The sequence below is a fragment of the Setaria italica genome, chromosome I (assembly GCF_000263155.2).
Source record: "Setaria italica strain Yugu1 chromosome I, Setaria_italica_v2.0, whole genome shotgun sequence".
In the NCBI taxonomy this organism is placed as follows: domain Eukaryota; kingdom Viridiplantae; phylum Streptophyta; class Magnoliopsida; order Poales; family Poaceae; genus Setaria; species Setaria italica.
The window spans coordinates 32,595,028-32,605,156 of NC_028450.1; positions in this window are offsets into that span (position 1 = coordinate 32,595,028).

Here is a 10,129-nt window from a genome sequence, read left to right on the forward strand (position 1 = left end):
AAATGTAAAGTGTTATGCAAATCATAAAGAAAAGCACCTTCCTCATTAAGCATGTGTAATTACAAAGGAAATAGAATAAATAGTTAATCTCCTCCAAAAATTTTGAAAATTCACCAATGCTCATGTAACCCACCCTAAATACACTGGTTAAGTTTCACCCCCTGTTGCACAGTAACTTTAAAGATAGAAAAAGTTAAGTTCATTTTACCTTAAATAATGAAATGCATATAACTTCTTTTTAAGTCATTGCGTTGGCCCTCAAACTTTTACAGTGATATAGTAATGGCTTAAAAGAGGTGCTGTAATTTTATCAATGCCTTTAAACTACGGTTTGACTATGAAGTCATTTTGGTTAATTAATCCACCTAAAAGAATAAAAAGGAAAACACCAACTCTAATACAATAAATGAGTGGAAATTGGAAGAGGTACATAAAAACATTCAGAAATAAGTAATTAAGATAATTGCACCCAAACCACCTAAACACGACCCTTCACTCTCTTTATGCAACTCTAAAATGCGAGAAACTATATATGTACACAATCGCCATTCAACCCAAACTCAAGTTTAAAGCGACCACTTCCGTTGAAGTTAAAAGAAAGTAAACCTTGCCTTGTTATGGCTATTGTAACTCTTGTTTTCAGCCATGCCTTGTGTCGTTGATTAAATGCACGAGTCCAACTAAATGTTTGCATGTGCATGTCGTATAGAAGCAAACTTCGCCGACGGAACTTACGAGCTCCACCCGGCACCGGAAGAAGACCCCGCTGTGGAGCTTCACCCCTTCTAAGGCGAGCCCGAACTGGAGCAAAACCCCAAGGACCCACTAACTTTTCCTGAAGACAAGCCCCGAGCATAAATTCCTACCTTGAGTTCATGCAATATTATTGATTACTTGATTGCGTATTTACGTTTCTAGGAGTTGTAATGAAACCTTAGATGCATAAACTTAGTACCTTGTTTGAATACTAGCTGCTAAAGTCACGTAGTTGCAATGCTTAATAGGTTCCGGTAAAAGTCGAGTGATTTCCTGTCACTCACGAGTTATAGGAGTTGAATGTTTTATTTATGTTGTAACTATAAGGATGACGAACGGGGTCGGGCTTATGTTCGATACTTGGTGGTTTTCCCCGTCTGTCTAGATGAAATTTATCTAAGGTCGAAACGTGTCGGCGTTCGTGATCAAGTGTTTGAAAGTACTAATCTCATACCTAGTATGGGATGGGGAAGCCTAGTACCTGATTGAACTAGGGCGTGGCATACCCTCCGGCTGTCCTTGGAATGTCGTTCCCATGGTACATCATGTGGGTGCAAGTGCGGTCATAGTACGGCAGAGGCCGGGATTATGGAGCATTGCATGCCAAAGGCAGTTGGCCCTGACACGTGCCTAAGGGATCGATGGGGACGACTGACAAATGAAGCGACCCTTCGTGGTGCGCGGATGTCGTGAGATTAGGTTCACCATGCATGGTTAATAAATTCGAATCGATTCATCTGCCTCTCACAGTTTGGGACTACTTGATCGCTATTCTGCATTGAGTAACGATGAAACATGATTACAAGATTAAGTTGATGCTTGTTATTTAACTGCTTGGAAATCATGCTTGTTTAGTATAAGTTGCTAATCTAGACTGGATAAAGAACGTAGAACTTGAGCTAAAATATTGAAAGTAAGGACCGACTTTAGACGCTTTTGGCAAAGAAACTCCAGAGCCAGAAAGCCTTGCATGTCTAGGTCTTGGTAGAGCTTTTCGCCCGATGGGTCAGTCTTGCTGAGTATTAGTTGCTCAGCCTTGTTGTGGCTTAATATTTTCAGGTGATGTCAATAGTGTGGTTGCTGGTACCACTTGGCCTACCGAGCTCCCTCCGGGCTGGACAGTCGAGTGGGATCCCTCCTCGGACGGCGAGGGAAGGGATTTTTGATGTCATGATCGGCTTCGTCGTGATGTCATGTATCGACGTTTAGCTTCCGCTTGTTTTATTTGACTTTTCAAACCTTGCAACTTATTTTGAATTTCAGAACTCTGATGTAATAATTCGAGAGACTAAGCTATGTGATGGAATGTTGTAATCTCTATGCTACTCACCTTCGCGTGAGCGATGCTTCTCGATCCTGTTCAGGTGGTTAATCGGATGAAATCCGATGGTCGACCAGGTTGACTTGCTTAAAGTGCATAATCGCGTGTCAGGCGACTTCAATGCATTTTAGTCAGGTTAATTTGGGCGGTTCCGCCACATAACCATCTAAGCGTCTGACCCTTGCATTGCATTCCGTGTAGAGCTGAACCTCGCCGACGGCATGTACGAGCTGCACCCGGTGCCCGAAGACGGAGCTATAGCCGACCTGCCGCCTGCAGGAGCTGAAGCCAAGAGCGTCGAAGATCAGTTCGCTTCCACCCCGCTCGAAGGCAAGCCTCGGAGCATAACCCAATCTTTCTAAACTTGCACATGCCTTCATTTGTATGTATGTGCATTTACATTATAGGAGTTGTTTGAAACCATAGATGCATGACTTAGTTCCCTTGATCTGAACACTAGTATGATAGGCCAAGTAGTTGCGTTGCTTAACAGGACTCGGTAAAAGTCGAGTGATTACCTGTCACTAGCGAGTTATAGAAGTTGCTTGCTCTCCTTTTTGTTATAACTATAAGGACGGTGGACGGGGCAAGGCTCTGTGAACTATTTTGGTGGTCGGTGGATTGCCCCGTCTGTCTACATGAATTTGGTTAAGGTCGGAAAGTGTTGGTGTTCGTGATCAAGTGTTTGAAAGTACTAATCTCATACCTAGTATGGGATGGGGAAGCCTAGTACCTGATTAAACTAGGGCGTGGCTTATACCCGTGCTGTCCCTGGAACGAGGTTCCCATGGTGCATTATGTGGGTGCAAGTGCGGTAACAGTACGGCAAGAGGTGGGGACTGTGGAGCATTGCATGCCAAGGGAAGTTTGGACCTGACATGCGCCTGGGATTGATGGGGACGGTCGACACAGGAAGCGACCCTATATGGTGCGCGGATGTCGTGAGGTTAGGTTTGCCATGCATGGTTAAGAAATTCGAATCGATTCGTCTGCCTCTCACAGATTGAGACTACTTGATCACTATGCTACACTGAGTAAAGATGGAACATGGTGATGATGTGAACCTTGATGCTTGTTATTTAAATTGGTTGGAAACTATGTTTGCTTAGCATAAGTGGCTAATGTAGACTAGTTAAAGAACTTAGAATCTGAGCTAAAATATTGAAAGTAAGGACCTACTGTAGTCGCTTTTGGCAAAACCAACCCCTTAGCCAAAGAGCCTTGCGTGTCTAGAAGTTGGTGGAGTAGTTTTCCCACCGGTCGGTTAAGTCTTGTTGAGCTTAGCAGCTCAGCCTTGCTTGTGGCACATCTTTCAGGTGATGTTGAAGCCCCTGAGTTTGCTGCTGTTGGCACTTGGCCTCCCTAGCTTCCCTTGGGTGGACGGTCGAGTGGGATCCCTCCTCGGACAGCGAGGAGAGGGATCATTGATGTCCTGATCGGCGTCAGCAGTGACATCCGACCCCGGCACTAGCTTCCGCGATTTACCTTTTCTCCTGCTTAAGAACTCTGTAAAACTCTGATTTTCGGAACAGTGTTGTAATAAATTATTGAACTGGTCTAATCTTGGATGGTCTGTTGTATTCTCTGGAACCACTCACCTTCGTGTGCACTCTACTAATCCGGTCCTGAATAGTGGTTCTATCGGATGAAATCCGACGGACTGCCGAGTTAACTTTATTAAAGCATCTGATTGCGTGTCAGGTGATTTAACCATGCTTTAGTTAAGTTAATTCGGGTGGTTCCGCCACAGATCGTTAGTTGCCCTAGCGATGTCGTCGTCATCAAGATGGAACAGAGCCGCCATGGCCTTGGTAATATATTGCGTCATGGGGCCTTGAAAGGTGGCGACGAACTCTCTGATGGCTTCCTCCACCGGCGTGATGTCATCTTTGATGTAGCCGAGGCGGCGGCAGAGGACGTGATTGGCCTTCTCTTCGGTGGAGAGGTGCCTGATCTTGCTGCAAGCTTGCCTCTTGCTGCGGCGTAAGGTTGCAATCTCCACTGGTTGCTTCTTGAGGTGACGTCCTCTCCTCCTGGCACAGCAGATGGCTGTTGGAGGAGCCCCTGGTCCAGCGTGGAAAACAGTTCAGCAATTTCTCCATGAGATGCAGGTGAAGTAGTAGTAGCCGGAGATGGCGGAGGAACCTATAGCATGCGGTCACCGGTCGTGGGAGCCCCCTGCACAGGAAGCACATCTTGGTCGCCCCTTTGGGGCCCTTCCGCCATCGGTGGTGCAAGTTGCTAGAGGTCATCTACGCGGGCAGCCTTGGGGACTCCCTTGCCGCACGGGGGCGGGAGCAGGACCTGGGTGGCGCAGGGTGGTCGTGCTGTCCCGTCCGTTGGCCCGGGCTCCTGGACAGCCAGGGACATCTGGGCATCTACCAGCCTAGGCTCCAGAACATCCCCTTAATCACGTGGGAGTGGGGGGAGGGGGAGTCAATGTCCCCGACCATCAGCAATGTCGCAGTCTCCTCCCGATCCACCTGTAAAAGCGCCAACACCCTGTCAGCCTCCCCTGACTGGGTTGCTCCGTGGACACGGATGATGTGGCCGGCGTCGTTGTTTCCATCAGCTTGCTAGGTGATGTGTTGCCGCTCCGTGCTGTACGCGGGTGCCGTCGTCCACCTCCTGCAACCTAGCAAGGGTGGCATCAACCTCCTGGATGAATGGAGACGTAGGAGGAGGGAGAAGCTTCCGCTTGATACGGTAGAAAGCATGACGTGCAGCAATTGTAGAACTTCTGTTCGTTACCTTGGGGCATTGCTTGGACCAGGCTTCTTCCCCAGGGGTGTCAGCCATCTATGCAGCCTTGTAGAAGAGTTGATGAAGAGAACGTGGCACGGGTGTGGCGTGCACCGAGCGCGGCGTGGCCTACAGGTTGAGGAGCTTGCTGGCTGCCTCCTCCATGGTGGCTACTTTGAGGGAGAAGAGCAGCATGAGCTCCCTCTGACTGCGCGCTTCTAGGTCCTCCGGCATCGTTGGCTTCTCGTCATCATTGGCGTCGTGTCGACGGCGCCCACCATAGGTGCCTGAGCTCCTGCTCTGGTGTCATGGGGAGCGTGAGCACTCTCTGCGTGGCGCATCATGGTGGCGGCTGTTGGTGTCGTGGCGCCGGGCGTGGCCACGGTGACCGCGTGGCCATTGATCGTGGTCGTCGTTGTCGTCATCATAGTCATTGTCGTTGTAGACGTCGTGGAAGCTTGGGTGATCGTCGATGCAGTCACGGCGCACACGATCACGCCGGTCCTCCTCCTCCCGCTCATTCCGCCTCTCCTGTACGTGTGGTGGGGGGGTGCTGGAATGGCTCGAAAGAGGCTGTTGGCACCTGGTCGCCGTCCCGCACGCCCCAATACCACGGGAGGCGCCACTGCTCTAGCTTACCCACAGCAACATCCTGGGTCATCGTGATTTGTGGACACCTTAGAGAAGTCGTGGACTTCCCATATGTGGATGATGACCCAGTGTTTGATACCTCGCTACAACTACTAGGGGGTGTTTCAGTAACCTGCACAAAGGAAGATGAAGCATCCAATGCTCTAGTAGTAAAGATTAGTCACATAACCTTCAGAATCCTGTTGGGGTCGTCCATCCACGCCCACAACTCGATGCCACGAGTGTCTATTAGATGTAGCAGGTCCGTGTCGACGCACTGGAGTGAGGAGGTGCGGCCGACGATCCGTTCGACGAGCTCCAGCTGTCAAGCATGCCTCGGGATGCCGTCGAGAATGAGACGCACTCTATAGAAGAGCGTCGCCCCAAGAGCGCCCGTGAGGCTCCACCATGGGCAGACACACACCTCCGCACCATGGCACTTGAACTTGCCTTTAGCGTTGACTTCCTCACAGGTCCGCCTGTTTTGGAAGCAGATAAGAAACGCTTCTGGTGGTGCCGGGTGATGTCAACGTCGCCCGAGCGCAGCCTAAACTCCGCAATGAGAGCCTTCTCCAGGTGGCGCGCAATGGTATTGGGAGGGACACGCATGGCCCAGGTGACAAGGGCGCATCCCTCCCAATCATGCAGCTCGCGCTCCAGCTCGAAGGAGGTGGAGACATGAAGTCGGTATTCCTCTGGCTTGAGCGCCGGGTCACCGACTCTGAAGTTCTTCATCTTTGCAGGGTGGCGGAAAGAAGCAGGAGGTGACAGGGAACGCCGGCTTGGTGATGGGCTTTGCTTGCTGTGAGGCGCGGTGGAACGGTTCTGTTGGCACGGTGGAGACACTGTCGGAGCAGAAGAATGGTTGGTGCGGAGGGTGGCACGGCAGAAGGAGTGCTTGTGCCCCTGCTGGAGACAACGGAGGCAGCGAATGGGGTCCCTGCACAAACGGATGCGGTGGTCGTGGGAGAGATAGCGGAAGCAACGCCCCTTCGTGCGGAGGAGGAATTCAGCTTTGGATAAGGGGGGGGGGGGGGGGGGCAGTCTTCCTTCTTGAAGCTTCCTGTGCTAGGGGAGCAGCGGAGGTGGGTGGGGGAGGATGGCGCTATCTTGAAGGCTCAGCGCGCATAGGCGGGCTCTCCGGCCTCGTTTTGCGCCTCCAGCGCCTGACCACGCGGGTCCAGCCTGGCTCCTCGCCACCCTGCACCGTTGTGGCCGGAGCATGGTGCGGAGGCACAGGGCTCGATGGCATGGCGTGGTGCGAGGAGCCATCTCTTGGAGCATTGACGCCGTGACCAGGCAGGTAGGTGAGCGGTGGGGAAAAGAAAGCTCTGCAGGGGGTAGTAATGGTGGATCTTTCGGTGCGACGCAGCGGATTCGCACGGCCCGTTGAGGTGCCGCTGACAGAGGGGGGGAGTGATTCAGCATTGTAGACCCTGTGGTGTGGAAAGGGTACCACGGATCTGAGGGGGCGAGTAGCGAATCTGCGGGGTGGATAGTGAGGGTCAGAACTTGGACTGGGAGGAGCTTGCAGGGCGTGGTAGGACGCGTCCGCCAGACGGCGTCAACGTAGGACGGCAGATAACAGGTGGAATCGAGCGTGGCAGGAACGATGAGGTCGTTGGGGTGGAAGTGGGCGACGGATCTGGGCGGCGGATCTGGTGGGGTGTCTCTCCAGAAGGAAGCGGTGGGAGAAGCGTGGGTGGAGGAAGGGAGCGAGGCAGCAAGAGAGGTGCGGGGGGCGGACCAAGAAGCGTGGGGCGAAATGAAAATAGGTGGCTGGGGGTGGCAGAAGAGCTTGGGTGGTGCCGCTAGGGCTGGCGGCGCCGGGGCTGGTGCACGGAGCGGCGCTAGGTGAGGGGAGGCCATTTTTTGTTTTGGTTCTCTTGGTCTCTTTGTGCTGAGGCTTATATCATTCTCGTGCGATCATTGTCTGGAGAATACTATTATCAGTCCAGTACAGATCACCAGTTAGTCAAAAAGAGTGCTACGTCAAGAGAAGAGATATCACATCTACCTGAAAGTATAAGAGAGATCCCAGAAGGAAACGACGCCAGCTAACCAGAGCCTATCAACCAGAGTGTGGGCAAAGATTTCTACGTTCGTCATAATTTAATCCTCGTACAAGAACTTTCCGTGATTAAAACGGCCTACCAGTTAGTACAGGAAATTGCTTGTTTCTACCAGCAAAGTGATTAACGGCCACGTTTGCATTTCATAACCGACAGCTTGGGGTCTTTGCGTAACTGTAAGCAACAGTTGTGTAACTTTCTGGAAACCTTTTGGGTCGTCCAAAACTCCAAATGTAAGCACAAGTCGTTAAAAATAATTTTCCGGACGGGTAAAACTGAACTGTCTGGCTAGTACCTGGTCACTGTTCTCTCTGACTCGGCGAGAGGTACATACCACCCGGTATTTTGTAAGTACGCCAAGGTAGTCGGTATATATACAAAGGTGAAATCATTTTCTTTGACATGGAGAAATAAAGCAAGAGAGATGTATACTGGAGTCGGTAGAATCACCGGCCAGCGACTGGAAGCAGTAGACAAATCATTCCTTCCATCAACTGTGTTTAACAACAACTACTTGATGGTGTGTAATACCCTCTCGGTCCGTTTCAAAGCTTACTATAGTGGAGATTTTGTTCACCGCCTGACGTTTTGCATGCATGATATCCTCATACGTTTTGCCGTATAGTACTATCTCATAGTTGATTGTAGTGTGTTTTGTAATGGCCCTAACCGTAAGAAATATGGGGCAGATGAGATGAGAAACAGATTAATTTATCCTAGCTAGTCACATCAGCTCTTTCAGAGCGCAGTATGCATGGTCCATTCAGTTTCCAGTACGAGATACAAAACCAAACAACTTGGCTGAGGCCGTGTTTAGTTGGGGAATTTGGGAGGTGCCAAATTACTGTTACAGCACTGTAGCACACTGTAGCGTTTCGTTTGTATTTGTGAATTATTGTCCAAATATTGACTAATTAGGCTCAAAAGATTCGTCTCGCAAAGTACAACAAAACTGTGCAATTAGTTTTTAATTTCATCTACATTTAGTACTCCATGCATGTACCGCAAGTTTGATGTGATGGGGAATCTTCTTTTTGCATAGTGTCAAAGTTGGAAGTTGGGAGTAACTAAACATGGCCTAACTAAACATGGCCTGACTTGAGATGCTGCATCTCGGTCCAAATAATATGCAGCATGCATGGTACGAATCACTCTTCATCTCATTAACAACTCCAATTATGGGAGCGTTTAGGTAGAGCCTGCAATTCCAAAGTCCGAGTGGTACTGCAGCGGTCAGCGTCGCAGTTGTTACTTACCTACCCAACCGCCCGGTTCCGGTACTAGGTATACACATGCATATTCCAAGATGATCTAGAGATTTAACAAGAGACCAGCATTTCTTTTTGGCTTTTTCTAGTATCCTTGCTATTACCATGCTGGGCGCAGAATGCGATGGTTTGATGCACTGGAATTTTCATGGAGTTGTGCAGTAACTTCAGGAGCATCGATGCCTCACGACCTGCAACACATTTGGTCACACAGGGAACACACACAAGAAGTCAGATGGAACAAGCAAAGTGTCACCAGGTCGACGTGGGCCAGGGATAGCTTCAAGGCACGGTCGTCCTGCTGGTCCAGGCCGCTTGCAGTGCAGCACGACTTGAGATAGCTGCTGCTACAGCAAGAGTCCTTCTCCCTCCCGCCTGTCCATCTCACACATCGCAATGGGTCGCGATGGATGGAGTGCAGTGCTAGCTGGGCCACACGACGGACGGAGATCGTCGACAATAATTGTTGCTTTGATCGAGCACGTCGCAACACTAAAAAAATCACTCGGTTCTTCTCTTCAATGAGTGTGGTTTGAGACCGTACCTCGGTGAGACAGCACGCAACCTCTCAAGTTTGTCGCTCGTTTTAGTTGTGCGCCACCAATCATCGGCTACAGTCGCGAAAGAACCGGCTGCGTAATGAGGTTTGCCTGTCGCTGCATTTCAGGCGAGGCGAGCTGCACCCACAATCTTTCTGCTTTTTTGCGGAATCTGGAGAAGCTATAGTGCATCCATTCATCCAATTAATTATTACAGAATTAGTACGGAAGAAAATGAAACCAAGATTGCAATTGAGAAGGCCATTTCAGCTTGACTATCACCTACTGGCGCAACTGATCAGTACCATAGATTCATCGACTAGAGATAGGCAAGGACTTGTGGAAGACCACAAGAAAAACATGTACTAGTAGTCGGTGGATACTGAACAAACATGGCTGAAGTTTTGTTTTACATGTCTTTCGTTCCATCATCTAATAAAGGTACTGAACAGTGAACAAGTATGTATAGATAGATAATCATTCTGCATCATATATAACAGCCAATTACTAGTGGTCAATTTGGACGAACTTGAGATTATTTTCTCCCTTGCTCATGACAGGCGCGCAACTTGTTAATCTGCACAGTCATGCATGAGCAACGCAAATAGCACCTTGTCCACAAGCTTATTAGGTGAGAAATCAGCAAATTAATCCGACGGCCGGGGGCTTCAGAGTCTGTCGTCTTTATTAGGTGAGAAATTTTCCTACACACTTGCTGGTTAGAGGCGTGTATCTCTGCATGCAGCAGTTAATTTTTAAAAAATAGTTACATGCATGGACTAGCAATTCTCCGTAGAGAAT